The sequence below is a fragment of the Diorhabda carinulata genome, chromosome 3, assembly GCF_026250575.1.
Source record: "Diorhabda carinulata isolate Delta chromosome 3, icDioCari1.1, whole genome shotgun sequence".
Taxonomy (NCBI): domain Eukaryota; kingdom Metazoa; phylum Arthropoda; class Insecta; order Coleoptera; family Chrysomelidae; genus Diorhabda; species Diorhabda carinulata.
Genome location: NC_079462.1, coordinates 8,494,800 through 8,510,348, shown reverse-complemented (window position 1 = coordinate 8,510,348; position 15,549 = coordinate 8,494,800). Strand labels below are relative to the sequence as shown.

The 15,549-nt window shown below is 29.8% G+C and overlaps 1 long non-coding RNA gene across 1 annotated transcript; it reads right to left on the bottom strand.

The window, feature by feature from the left end:
• Positions 1–14,464: 14,464 nt before the first annotated feature.
• Positions 14,465–15,382, bottom strand: LOC130891303 (uncharacterized). The gene is made up of 2 exons (XR_009058881.1): positions 15,276–15,382; positions 14,465–14,964 (listed from the first exon to the last, which is right to left on the bottom strand). It is a non-coding gene; the product is annotated as an uncharacterized LOC130891303 (long non-coding RNA).
• Between the last annotated feature and the right edge of the window lie 167 nt (positions 15,383–15,549).

Below are 15,549 nucleotides of genomic sequence, written 5' to 3'. Positions count from 1 at the left end.
TAGAATAGGAATACAATATATCACTATTTAAACTTAAATTTAGCACAGCAACTTCACCTATAAGTTTTTCTTTATACCTTTCAGCTGCCACTGAGTTATAACTTTTAACAATAGAAAATTTTGTATATTGTTTGAAAGCTTACTTGTACGTGTACTAAAAAATAATCAGTTTCAGCTGAATTACTTGCACTCAAATAAATCTACAACGTGTATATGGAGTAATCGTAACACCATAAAACAGAAAATTAATATAAACAACTCTCGGGTACATCGATTGTTGACCTCACGCCTGCTATTCTGACGTAGATCAGCTGTTTTCTCAAATCGCTCTATACCTAGGTTAGTTCTAGGATTTTCCCATGTATGTAATACTTCTATATGGACAGTTTCTATAAGTGGAAGCTGTTCCGACTAAGGAATACAGAATTGCAATAATTTCTCTAGCCCCCTAGGTTTCAGCTCGGTTCTGCACATTTCCAAGCATGCGCAGTATAGATAATGTGTCTCGAACGAGAGATAAACTGAATATTGCCGGCACCGTAACGTAGGGACGTTTTTTCCCATACCAACTGTCCATATAGGAGCATTACATATTTGGATTTTCCATATAATAGGCGTGCTTTGAGTTTAAAGTAGAATAAAAAATCGTTTTGCATTTTGGATTTGTTGTAGGCATCAAATTAATAAAGTTTGGTTAAATTGACTCCAATAAGTATTTGACTTTTATTAAATCATCCCGAATACTAAATTGTAGTCTTTGTTATTTTTGGTATCGTCACATTATTAATTTAAATTATGAGTGTAGGTGGGAAGGTTGGTGTAAGCGTATTCAATCGATTTTTGAACTACTATCTGAATTGCATTGCCCCTTATGTAAAATTGAGTTTTAGAAATAATTTATGTTCCTGATGATCACTTTCAGAGCCACTTTCTCTTCACTTGCTAACGCCAATAATTTTTTATTTTATTAGGTTCTTAGAACGTAAACATTAAATAAAAACCAAATTATATGCAATAGGAACTATAATAACACTAATTATAATAAAATGAAACTAACAAATGACTTTTACGAGACAATCAAGTTTGAATAACAGTTACCCACAGCAACGATGATTTTATTTCTGCAAACATTTTGCTAATGTACTATTAAACTATTTCTTAAATAATGAAAAGATTGATATCGCCCTTTTTGTGACACCTATTTGTCTTGCTCATGTTTGTTTACTGACCGTAAGAATGTTTCGCAAACGTGAGGTATGCGTTTCAAAATTTTCTGTATAACTGGATCCTGTTCTTCACGCACCTGTTTTTTCAGACGATTATCACATGATTGTCCAGTTTCGTTTCCTTGGTCGGCAAGACGAATGTTCTCCATTTGCTTTATCGCTTTTATTTTATTCAGTTGCAAAATAAGTTCTTCATCCAATCTTTCTATTTCTTTAATAAATGTTTCTTTATGTCTCGTATACTCAGCAGACATATTGCAATCGTTTGTATTTAACTTGGTCTTCAACTTTACAAAATGTTCAACGTTTTGACGTGAGACGTTTTGGCATATCGATACCGTCTCAGATTTTATAAATTCTACATATATGATTGGTACGTCCAAACCATGTGACATAATATGGCCGTTGGAAGTAAGCAATAACATTGAAGGTTAAGTTCGCCAAGTAGATGTTTGATTTATTAAATTATTTTTATTGATTTATCATTGCTGATAACATATTATGCTACTTTATATAAAATGGGTCCAATAGATCGTATAAAATTACCTCAATAATTCAAAGCAGTTCCAATACGTTCCCCAATATTGAAATGAAATATTTTTAATGAGAAAATAGTTTTCTGTATCTCTAAAAAATAGACTTCATAACTGCTTTGCGAAACAGTCAATATATATGGTTATTTCACTTCCAAACATTCACAATCTCTCCACATACAGTAAACATTTCTATCTGGTGAAGCAGTTAGTTTTAGATGATTATGAATTAAGTAGCCCCACTTCATGATAAATTCTCCAAGACATTATTTTATTTGCAGAAGATATTTTTATTAGATAGTAAATGGAGTAATTACACAGCTTTGAACTTAGTAGCTGTTATTCTTCCAGCTCTTTGTGTGAACTAGTTTTTTTAATTTGCCTGCATTCTTGTTTTTTCTTTTATGTTTTCAATATTATTTACCCAAATGTTAATTTGTTGGATGTCCTTTTTCAATAATTTCAATATCTCAATTTAAATATTTTATTATTTAAAATAGGTTCTTGTTCCTTTAATAAGTCTCATATAACTAACAGTGATTTCATGTTTTCTAGTTCTACTAGACAGGAACAATTTTGAGAGAAAAAAATAGATTTATTTCACTATCTTTAACACAATAGAAATGCTGCAAGACACTAGGAATAGATAATTTTATTGGATTGCAAATAGACTCAAAAATAGTTCTTTATACATGTTTCAACTTAGAAGCTTCTAGGTCTTTGTGGGAGCTAGCTCTGTGAATTTGCTAAAAGTCTTGTTTGCTCTTCTATTTTTTGCCATAATTCCAATAAAATCATTTAAATATTCTTGATAGAATATTTGGTAAATGTTATGATGAATAGGTTTTCTAAACCCTTTCAAGCTCTCATATGAATGAATTGCATCCGTGCTTTCTACTTTTACAGGTAAATTTATGATATTTTCAACACACAGGAACAATAATTTATTTTGTGGCACAAACTTTCATAAGCTTTCCCCTACCAAATTTCTCTCCCAGGAGCAAATGTTATATTTTTTGTTTGTATCTTTTACCAAGATGAGCACCATACCTAATTTTTAGGTGGCTCAGATAAACATTATTTTAAAAAGACTACGCTATTGAATATGAAAATTTTACGTATAGAAATATATAGTTATTACTCCAAATGAAATTTTAATTACTTCACAATCAATTTTTAGAACTTGTATTCTCCTTCAGTACCATAAATTGTGCAATTTTTTGGAATATTTCTCTTCTTCGGCTAACGCTGATCATTTTTATGAGATTTCTTAGATTGTAAGAAGATAAACATAAATAAAAACCATTCAAGAGAGAACAATTTTAAATTGAAAGCAATAGCAACGATGATTTTATTTCTGCAAAAATTTTATAAATCTACATTCTACTATATTATTGAACTACTTAAATAATGAAAAGATTGATATAAATATAACACAAGAAACAGCAAAATCATCATTGAGTTCATTTTTTTTGTGAAAACTATTTTTGTTGTTCATGGTGGTTCATTTTTATGGGACTTATTATACTTAAACATCAATGAAAACAAAATAACACTGTAATTATAATGAAGGAAAAGCAACTAAAACAATGACCAAGTTCAGGTTAACTTTTATAAAAGGTTGCTGTGTCTGCCTCTTTGCACTCCCAGTTATATGGTGACAGTAGAAACTGAAACCGTTAAGCTGAATTTTTTAATATTCAAAACAACGTTATTGTGGTTAAATAAAGTGAAAATCCATGGATTCCATTAATTAAGCAATGCTTCTAAGGTTAAAAACCCTCAACAGACTCAGTGTAAAGTTGAATTATCTGGGTGAAGTTAAGCACCACTTCGACTATGCTAGTTGAAATAATCTGTGGTTAGAATCCTAGCACCATAACTCCAAGCACTGTTTAAATAACATTAGAATTATATAAAAATAAAGAATAATAAATTCCTCGTATCTTTTCTTATACAAACATTTGCTTTTGTTTGAAGATAATAGTAATTTGCACAGATCTTGCCTAATATAATTAGAATAATATCCCAAATCACACTATGTTATTCCAAAACTTTAAAAATATATTATCGAGGTATAAAATACACAGTAGATATGACTGCAACTTGTAGTTTATGTAACTTACATGAGACCGAAACATTGATGCACTTATTTTTACAATTTCCAATATATAATGAGATTGCATAGATATTTTTAGAATTAAGGACATTTGACCAATTAATACATTTACTTAACACTAATAACTTCATCAAATTAACTAAGGTTATGAATTATCTTCTCAAGATTTTGAAGCTTATGACCTTTGTACTAGAATAAGTTAAATATTTTGTTTTCACTCTATTCTTGTTAAATAATTAGGTATTAGTTCTATCCTACTTTATTATTGTTGTTGTTGTTTTAGCATTTTTGTATGTACGAGTCAAGAATAATTCCTTGTAATAAGAGTTTTTTATCCTTTTAATGCAATAAAATCTATCTATCTGTTAACTAACACAGTAACTTAATAATACAGTCAAGTTAGTGAACACATTTAAATTGAATGCAACGATGATTTTATTTCTACATTTTATTAATCTACATTCTACAATACAGTATCAAACTACTTAACTGATGAAAACATTAATATAACACAAGAAATACAAAATGGCAGTTTATTTTTTCGTGACAGTTATTTGTGTTGATCATGTTTTTGTACTGATCCTAAGAATTGTTCGCAAACGGTAGGTATGCGTTTCAAAATCTTCTGTACATCTGGATCTTCTTCACGCACCTGATGTTTTACACGATTCTCATTCGATTGTCCAGTTTCGGTCCCTTCTTTGTTGGCAAGATGAAGGTTTTCCATTTGCTGTATCGCTTTAATTCTGTTAATATGCAAAATAAGTTCTTCATCCAATCTTTCTATTTCTTTTATAAATTCTTCTTTAGGTCTCGTATACTCAGCAGACATATTGCAGCCGTTAGTATTTATCTTGTTCTTTCACTTCAAAAAATGTTCAACGTTTTGACGTAAGACGTATGTTTTTGGTAAATGGAGACTGCCTATGATTCTATTATTCTTCGTATAAGGTTATTGGCCAATCCAAATCATGTGACCTAATATGGCCGTTATATACACATTTATTATACGTTGAGTCTAATGCGCATGACCATCAATTGATCATGCGTATTAGTTAGAGTTTTAATTCATATATATATAATATATATAAGTATAAGCTGAACATAATGATTGCCCGTTTCGGGAATAATCAGGTCGAAAAACCACATATAATAAAGGAATGAAATTATTATATGTAAGAAAACTTATATGTAAAAAAGCTAGAAATAATTTAATCAATTCAAAAGCTACTGGGTGAACTTAACCTTCAATATTATTGTTCATTCTCAACGGCCATATTAGATCACATGTTTTGGACTGACTAATTATATTATGTAGAATTATAAAAACATAGACAGCGTCGATAGGCTAAGAACACGTCAAAACGTTGAAAATTTTATAAAGTTTAGGAATAAAATAATAACCAACGCCTGCAATATGTCTGCTGAGTACACGAGACATAAAGAAGAATTTATAAAAGAAATAGAAAGATTGGATGATGAACTTATTTTGCATATGGACAAAATTAAAGCAATGGGGCAAATGGAAAACCTTCGTCTTGCCAACCAAGAAAGGAACGAAACTGTTTTTAAAAGAAAGATAAATTTTGACGTTTTCTAAATTTTCTTGATAAAAACTTAAAGAAAAGTCGAAACGTCAAAATGTATCTTTCTTTTAAAAAATATAAAAAAAATAATTTTTAAACAGAAAAGAACATTTAGATGCATTAATATATCAGAAGGTCTAAGAAATTGAAGAAATTTATATATATATATATATATATATATATATATATATATATATATATATATACATATATATATAATTAGTCCCATAACAATGATAGGCGTTAGCCGAGGAAGAGAAATATCCCAAGACTTTGCTCAATTTATAAAACTGGAGAGAAAAAAGTGAAATACAAGTTTTAAAAAATATACTGTTATGTAGTCAAAATATCATACCATATATATCCAAAGCTTATACAAACTGATTTTCACGCGAGCCACCTAAAAATTAGGTCTGATGCTCTTCTTATGCTACTGAAAAAAAGAATAACGTGTCCTGGGTATGCTGATACGAGTGCATCTTGGTAAAGGATGCAAATAATATAACATTTGTTCCTCTGAGAGAAATTTAGTGAGGAAAAGCTTACGAGAGTTTATCTTTCGAAATAAAACTTTGTCCTTGATTGTGGAAACCTCATAAATTTACTGGTAAAAGTAGAAAATACGGATTCAAGTTCAGTCATATATATGACAGCTATTGAAGGGACAAGAAATAAGATTTAAATTAAGATATTGAAATTGTGAAAATGAGGACTACCAACAAATTCACATTTTATGGAAAAAAATGAAAATATTTGTGTCTTTTGAGGAACGAATTGAAACTGTCTCCACTTTTGAGGTTAATTTAATTTGATCTTTTAGGCCCATTTTATACGAAGCAACTGTTACATAATTTATAATCAGCCTTTATTGAAAGAATATACAATATGTAAACAATGTAATAAATAGAAAATCTATTCAGCGATCTTAACCTTCAATGTTATTGTTTTCCAAACATTTAATATTCCTATATTCCTATATGAAATTTTTTTTCAATTTAATTCATATAACTTTATTACTTATAAAGTAATAGGCTGAGACATGGAATACAATATTTAACAAAAATAAATTATTATATACATATAAAATCATTACACATTACGATAGTTATTAATTTTTAAATAATACAAGCTTTCTATCCTTTTTGCTTGAAAACATATTATCCAAAATATGATCATTCATAACTTCATTATCAAATTCCAATATGGTTAAATATTTTATTTATCAAAAACTGTTTGATTTTTGGTTTAGTTAGTTCTTCTAGGTATTTTCGTGAAATCTGTTAACAAACTTTTCAAATATCCATTACATCAGAGGATGGTGTAATATGCCTTTTAATAGATGAAGACATTTTGCATTTTACAATTTTTTCATCTATTCATATGCTATAAACTTATATATATATATATATATATATATATATATATATATATATATATATATATATATAATAATTTCAACTTAACTGATTATTCCCGAAACGGGCAATCATTATCATGTTCAGCTTCTAAGTGTATGAATTGAAACTCTAACTAATACGCATGATCAATTAATGGTCATGCGCACTAGACTCAACGTATGATAAATTTATATGTAATGGCCATATTAGGTCACATGGTTTGGATTGGCCAATAACCTTATACGAAGAATAATAGAATCATAGGCAGTCTCCATTTACCAAAAACATACGTCTTACGTCAAAACGTTGAACATTTTCTGAAGTGGAAGAACAAGATAAATACTAACGGCTGCAATATGTCTGCTGAGTATACGAGACATAAAGAAGAATTTATAAAAGAAATAGAAAGATTGGATGAAGAACTTATTTTGCATATGAACAGAATTAAAGCGATAGAGCAAATGGAAAACCTTCGTCTTGCCAACAAAGAAGGGACCGAAACTGGACAATCGATTAAGAATCGTGTAAAACATCAGGTGCGTGAAGAAGATCCAGATGTACAGAAGATTTTAAAACGCATACCTACCGTTTGCGAACAATTCTTAGGATCAGTACAAAAACATGATCAACACAAATAACTGTCACAAGAAAATAAACTCTGCTATTTTGTATTTCTTGTGTTATACTTATATTGTTTTCATTAGTTAAGTAGATTGATACTGTATTGTAGAATGTAGATTAATAAAATGTGAAATAAAATCATCGTTGTATTCAATTTAAATGTGTTTACTAACTTGACTGTATTATTAATTCACTGTGTTAGTTAACAGATAGATAGATTTTATTGCATTAAAAGGATAAAAAATTCTTATTACAAGGAGTTATTCTTGACCCGTACATACAAAAATGCTAAAACAACAACAATAATGAAGTAGGATAGAACTAATACCTAATTATTTAACAAGAATAAAGTGGAAACAAAATATTTAACTTATTCTAGTACAAAGGTCATAAGCTTCAAAATCTTGAGAAGATAATTCATAACCTTAGTTAATTTGATGAAGTTATTAGTGTTAAGTATATGTATTAATTGGTCAAATGTCCTTAATTCTAAAAATATCTATGCAATCTCATTATATATTGGAAATTGTAAAAATAAGTGCATCAATGTTTCGGTCTAATGTAAGTTACATAAACTACAAGTTGTAGTCATATCTACTGTGTATTTTATACCTCGATAATATATTTTTAGAGTTTTGGAATTACATAGTCTGATTTGGGATATTATTCTAATTATATTGGGCAAGATCTGTGCAAATGACTATTATCTCTCAAACAAAAGCAAATGTTAGTATAAGAAAGTATACGAGGAATTTATTATTCTTTATTTTTATATAATTCTAATGTTAGTTAAACAGTGCTTGGAGTTATGGTGCAAGGATTCTAACCACAGATTATTTCAACTAGCATAGTCGAAGTGGTGATTAACTTGACCCAGAAAATTCAACTTTACACTGAGTCTGTTGAGGGTTTTTAACCTTAGAAGCATTGCTTAATTAATGGAATCCATGGATTTTCACTTTATTTAACCACAATAACGTTGTTTTGAATATTAAAAAATTCAGCTTAACGGTTTCAGTTTCTACTGTCACCATATAACTGGGAGTGCAAAGAGGCAGACACAGCAACCTTCATTATAATTACAGTGCTATTTTGTTTTCATTGATGTTTAAGTATAATAAGTCCCATAAAAATGATGGCCTTTGGCCGAGGAAGATAAATAGCCCAAAACATTGCACAATTTGTTATTTAAGGGAAGAAGTGAGATACAAGTCCTAAAAATTAATTGTTGAGTAATTAAGATATTACTTGGAGTATCAAATTCATATATTTCTAAAACTAAAATTTTCATTTAAGGCAGCACAGTCTTTTTGAAACTGATTTTTAACAGAGTCACCTAAATTAGGGCTGATGCTCATATTATGCTATTGTAAAAAGGAAAATGTAGGTATCCTATACAGATATCAAAGTACAAACAAATAATATAACATTTAATCCTGTGAGAGAAAAGCTTGTGAAATTTCATGCCACAAAAGTATTTATCAAATATTCTATCAAGAATATTCAAATGAAGATATTAAAATGGAAAAACAATAAAAGAACTAACAAGAATGCCAACAAATTCACAAAGTGCTAGAAGCTTCTGAGCTGAAAGCTATATGAAGAACTATTTGCTATCCAGTAAAAATGTCTTTTCCTAGTAAAACAATGTCTTGGAGCATTTCTATTGTGTTAAAGATAGAGAAACATATCTATCTTCTGAATACTAGTCGCGATTATTATTATCAGGTTTTGGGTTAGTTTTTTCAAAAATCATGACGTACAGCAACTATTATACACTGATGTTTATGTCTGAGATTAGATTATGATAATGACAAAACGATGGTATAACATTAAATACTAAGCACCTTGTTTGATTCTATAATAAATGTAATAATTCACAGTAAAAAAATTTGCACCACCTATTTGTTATCCACTTTTTGTTGACTAACATCCATTGTATTTCAACCAAATACTATTGGATATGTAAAAAAACATATGTATAATTAGATATATTAAAACAAAATACTTGCACAATAAAATCATAAATAATTGAATAATTTAAAGAAGGATAATAGGTAATAGATTTAGACAAGCACAAAAGTTTCTGAATTTTCAAATGCATCAAATTCTTTAACATTATAATTGAAATAGTTCCTTCGAAAATAATGAATTTTTTATTAATTCAATAAAACAATGAGGTTTTATACACATTAAAAAATGTATTGTAGCTTGATGCTTATGATTAGACTTAGATCACTATTGATTCTAAGCAACTAGGTTTTTAATAAAAACTTCAATCCAAAATTTCTATAGTAATATCCATGGTTACTTCTTTAGAATATTTGAGTATATTAGAACATTTCAGAAATCTGTGTTAAAAGTTTGACATGCAGATCTGGTCACAGTTATCATAATTAATTGACTGAGAATTTGGCGAGTATTGTGGTTCTTGAATGAGATATAAACAAACTCATGAAAATTCAGTATTCACTTTTATATATTATTAAATCAAAAGGAACATCTGTTATTTATTTTTCATTTCATTTTACTAGCTACAAATTTCCATCGTCCATAAATGTATTAGTCAGTTTGTGCTGAAACCTCTCGTTATGATTCATTAGATACAAGGTCCACATTTTCACTTATTTCCTTTTCACGTACCTACAAAAATTCTAGTGTTAACATAGTAGCACATAAATATTTAAACATGTATTTACGTATTTACTCACGTGAAATTTTTAATCTCTTTCCTTTTGGATTTATATAATTTTCAAAAATAGCCAGTTTGCATACAATAAAATGTCGAAAAAAATGTATTATTGAATTATTTACAAATGCAAATTAATGATATTGAATAAAACCTAGCATCATTTCCATTGGAATAGCTTTCACAACCCCAAAGAAGCCACCGGCATTTCAACAACTGAAAAGTTTTTCTGATATATTATGGGTACATAGTACATTTCATTACGCACTCACGACAACCACGTTCACGACCACGATCTTTCCCGTTCCACTTAGTCCAAAGTGTTATAATCGTAATCCCAAGTGGAATGGCTTACGAGGCATTTTGAATGTTGAGATAAAGATTAATTAACGAATGGCAAAACAGAAAAAATAAAGCAAAAGCTTTAAGTTATGTTTCAATTTGTAAGTCATCGATTTTTTTAGCGAATTGGTTAACTAATTTACATTGAAGCAAAATTAAAATATCTTCCACGGAGCTAGTAAAATATTTGGTGGTGCGTCACAACAATGCTTCAAAAATACTTATATCACATATCGCATCAAATAATGAGATAGATTCTCATTGTTGCAATCTGCGTTACTTGAACTTTGAAAGGGTCGTCGTGAACGTTAGTCATGACGTCATGAGTGACCACAACGTTCGTAGCTACTATATGGAACGCCTACATCCTAAAAGAGTATTTCTGGTGCCGTGGACGCTTAGTGGAATGCACCATATGTAATACTATTTTATATACGCATGATCCATTCGCGATCATGCGCACAAGATTCAACGTATAATAAGTGAAACAGATACATATATGTCTACATCGTAATGATCTTTCTATCCCGACTAGATATATAGGAGATTTACCTCCATTGTTTTTCTATTCTAGAAATATATTAATTTGCCTATAATCGCCATTCCAAATAAAAGTTGACTAATAATGCTTGGTCTGACGGAGAACCGAGTATTGTCATAGGGTAGGGTACATTTAATCATTAACAATAAAGTTTCTCGAGACTGTCAGTTGCAAGCCCAGTCGAAAGATTCTTGAAATCAAAGCTATTTGCCAGAGACAAGTTATTTACCTGCGCAAAAATCGTGCATTATGCTTTGGTTAGCAAAGAGCATTCAACTCTCAATTTATGACAAAGTTGCCAAGAATTGCCGACTTATTCTATGTAGGTATTCTTAGATTAATTTAATAAATTATGCAACTTTTTGATATTCCTTGGCCAATGCCAAAAATATTATGTTGTTTAACCCAATAAAAAAACCACTTAGAGGGAAGAAGAAATTTAATAAACAATTTAATGAGTATATTATTACATATATTATAGCGTATTACATACTAATACTATGACTCACAAATTTTAAATAGTGAAAATATAAATATGGATGATATAACTCAAGAAATGGTAAAATCATCATTGAGTTTTTCTTTTAATTTTATCTGACAGCTTGTTTCTTCGTACTTGATGGCGTGTTGATCGTAAGAATTTATTGCAAACGTATGGTACGCGACTCAAAATACGTAGGACCTCTCGATCTACATCTTCTTGTCGCAGATTGTTTGCACAGTCTTTTTGAAACTGATTTTTAACAGAGTCACCTAAATTAGGGCTGATGCTCATATTATGCTATTGTAAAAAGGAAAATGTAGGTATCCTATACAGATATCAAAGTACAAACAAATAATATAACATTTAATCCTGTGAGAGAAAAGCTTGTGAAATTTCATGCCACAAAAGTATTTATCAAATATTCTATCAAGAATATTCAAATGAAGATATTAAAATGGAAAAACAATAAAAGAACTAACAAGAATGCCAACAAATTCACAAAGTGCTAGAAGCTTCTGAGCTGAAAGCTATATGAAGAACTATTTGCTATCCAATAAAAATGTCTTTTCCTAGTAAAACAATGTCTTGGAGCATTTCTATTGTGTTAAAGATAGAGAAACATATCTATCTTCTGAATACTAGTCGCGATTATTATTATCAGGTTTTGGGTTAGTTTTTTCAAAAATCATGACGTACAGCAACTATTATACACTGATGTTTATGTCTGAGATTAGATTATGATAATGACAAAACGATGGTATAACATTAAATACTAAGCACCTTGTTTGATTCTATAATAAATGTAATAATTCACAGTAAAAAAATTTGCACCACCTATTTGTTATCCACTTTTTGTTGACTAACATCCATTGTATTTCAACCAAATACTATTGGATATGTAAAAAAACATATGTATAATTAGATATATTAAAACAAAATACTTGCACAATAAAATCATAAATAATTGAATAATTTAAAGAAGGATAATAGGTAATAGATTTAGACAAGCACAAAAGTTTCTGAATTTTCAAATGCATCAAATTCTTTAACATTATAATTGAAATAGTTCCTTCGAAAATAATGAATTTTTTATTAATTCAATAAAACAATGAGGTTTTATACACATTAAAAAATGTATTGTAGCTTGATGCTTATGATTAGACTTAGATCACTATTGATTCTAAGCAACTAGGTTTTTAATAAAAACTTCAATCCAAAATTTCTATAGTAATATCCATGGTTACTTCTTTAGAATATTTGAGTATATTAGAACATTTCAGAAATCTGTGTTAAAAGTTTGACATGCAGATCTGGTCACAGTTATCATAATTAATTGACTGAGAATTTGGCGAGTAATGTGGTGCTTGAATGAGATATAAACAAACTCATGAAAATTCAGTATTCACTTTTATATATTATTAAATCAAAAGGAACATCTGTTATTTATTTTTCATTTCATTTTACTAGCTACAAATTTCCATCGTCCATAAATATATTAGTCAGTTTGTGCTGAAACCTCTCGTTATGATTCATTAGATACAAGGTCCACATTTTCACTTATTTCCTTTTCACGTACCTACAAAAATTCTAGTGTTAACATAGTAGCACATAAATATTTAAACATGTATTTACGTATTTACTCACGTGAAATTTTTAATCTCTTTCCTTTTGGATTTATATAATTTTCAAAAATAGCCAGTTTGCATACAATAAAATGTCGAAAAAAATGTATTATTGAATTATTTACAAATGCAAATTAATGATATTGAATAAAACCTAGCATCATTTCCATTGGAATAGCTTTCACAACCCCAAAGAAGCCACCGGCATTTCAACAACTGAAAAGTTTTTCTGATATATTATGGGTACATAGTACATTTCATTACGCACTCACGACAACCACGTTCACGACCACGATCTTTCCCGTTCCACTTAGTCCAAAGTGTTATAATCGTAATCCCAAGTGGAATGGCTTACGAGGCATTTTGAATGTTGAGATAAAGATTAATTAACGAATGGCAAAACAGAAAAAATAAAGCAAAAGCTTTAAGTTATGTTTCAATTTGTAAGTCATCGATTTTTTTAGCGAATTGGTTAACTAATTTACATTGAAGCAAAATTAAAATATCTTCCACGGAGCTAGTAAAATATTTGGTGGTGCGTCACAACAATGCTTCAAAAATACTTATATCACATATCGCATCAAATAATGAGATAGATTCTCATTGTTGCAATCTGCGTTACTTGAACTTTGAAAGGGTCGTCGTGAACGTTAGTCATGACGTCATGAGTGACCACAACGTTCGTAGCTACTATATGGAACGCCTACATCCTAAAAGAGTATTTCTGGTGCCGTGGACGCTTAGTGGAATGCACCATATGTAATACTATTTTATATACGCATGATCCATTCGCGATCATGCGCACAAGATTCAACGTATAATAAGTGAAACAGATACATATATGTCTACATCGTAATGATCTTTCTATCCCGACTAGATATATAGGAGATTTACCTCCATTGTTTTTCTATTCTAGAAATATATTAATTTGCCTATAATCGCCATTCCAAATAAAAGTTGACTAATAATGCTTGGTCTGACGGAGAACCGAGTATTGTCATAGGGTAGGGTACATTTAATCATTAACAATAAAGTTTCTCGAGACTGTCAGTTGCAAGCCCAGTCGAAAGATTCTTGAAATCAAAGCTATTTGCCAGAGACAAGTTATTTACCTGCGCAAAAATCGTGCATTATGCTTTGGTTAGCAAAGAGCATTCAACTCTCAATTTATGACAAAGTTGCCAAGAATTGCCGACTTATTCTATGTAGGTATTCTTAGATTAATTTAATAAATTATGCAACTTTTTGATATTCCTTGGCCAATGCCAAAAATATTATGTTGTTTAACCCAATAAAAAAACCACTTAGAGGGAAGAAGAAATTTAATAAACAATTTAATGAGTATATTATTACATATATTATAGCGTATTACATACTAATACTATGACTCACAAATTTTAAATAGTGAAAATATAAATATGGATGATATAACTCAAGAAATGGTAAAATCATCATTGAGTTTTTCTTTTAATTTTATCTGACAGCTTGTTTCTTCGTACTTGATGGCGTGTTGATCGTAAGAATTTATTGCAAACGTATGGTACGCGACTCAAAATACGTAGGACCTCTCGATCTACATCTTCTTGTCGCAGATTGTTTGCACGATTATCACATGTTGGTTGAGTTTCGTTTTCTTTCTTGTCGGTAAGACTTAGGTTTTCCATTTGCTGGATCACTTCATATTTGTTTATTTGTAAAAGAAGTTCTTGATTCAATTTTTCCAATTCTTCAACAAATTCCTCTTTTTTTCTCTCATAATCAACTGGAGTTTTGCAACAGGTGGTAAGTCCGTTGTTTTTCATCTCTACAAAACGTTTAGTGTTTGAACGTGGGTAATGCTTTTTCGGCATTTTGACACAAAATGTTCTTTTATTCAAAGACTTAACATAACAATGAGCACAACTTTTATAGGGCTTGGTCGGACGGAGAACCAAGCATGCTTATTAGAGGTTTTGTTTTAACCGATGTTATTCGGATCATCACTATAAAGAACTCAGTGGACGTTTTTGAATTACGGAAGCATTTTACACTCAGTGCCATATTATGCCGTATTGGTATATGTTCAATAGGGGGAGATTAGCTTTTGAATTCGAATATAGAATACATTGGTCTTACCTCGGGGCTTCGACAAAAAATGTTTAGCTTGCTCACCTTTAAACTCTGTGTTCACACTGAGTAGTCCAATTTACACCCTCCATTACACAACCTGTTCACACTACCACTACACCAACGCACAATTACACTTACTGATGCGCGTTTCGCTAACCAAGGCATAATATTCTTCAGACAGTGAAAGTAAACTCTATTACATACGTAAAAAATAAACAATTTCGCGAGCAAATTTTTTTACTGCGATTTGGTGCTATAATTAGAACCAGTAACTGTCGTG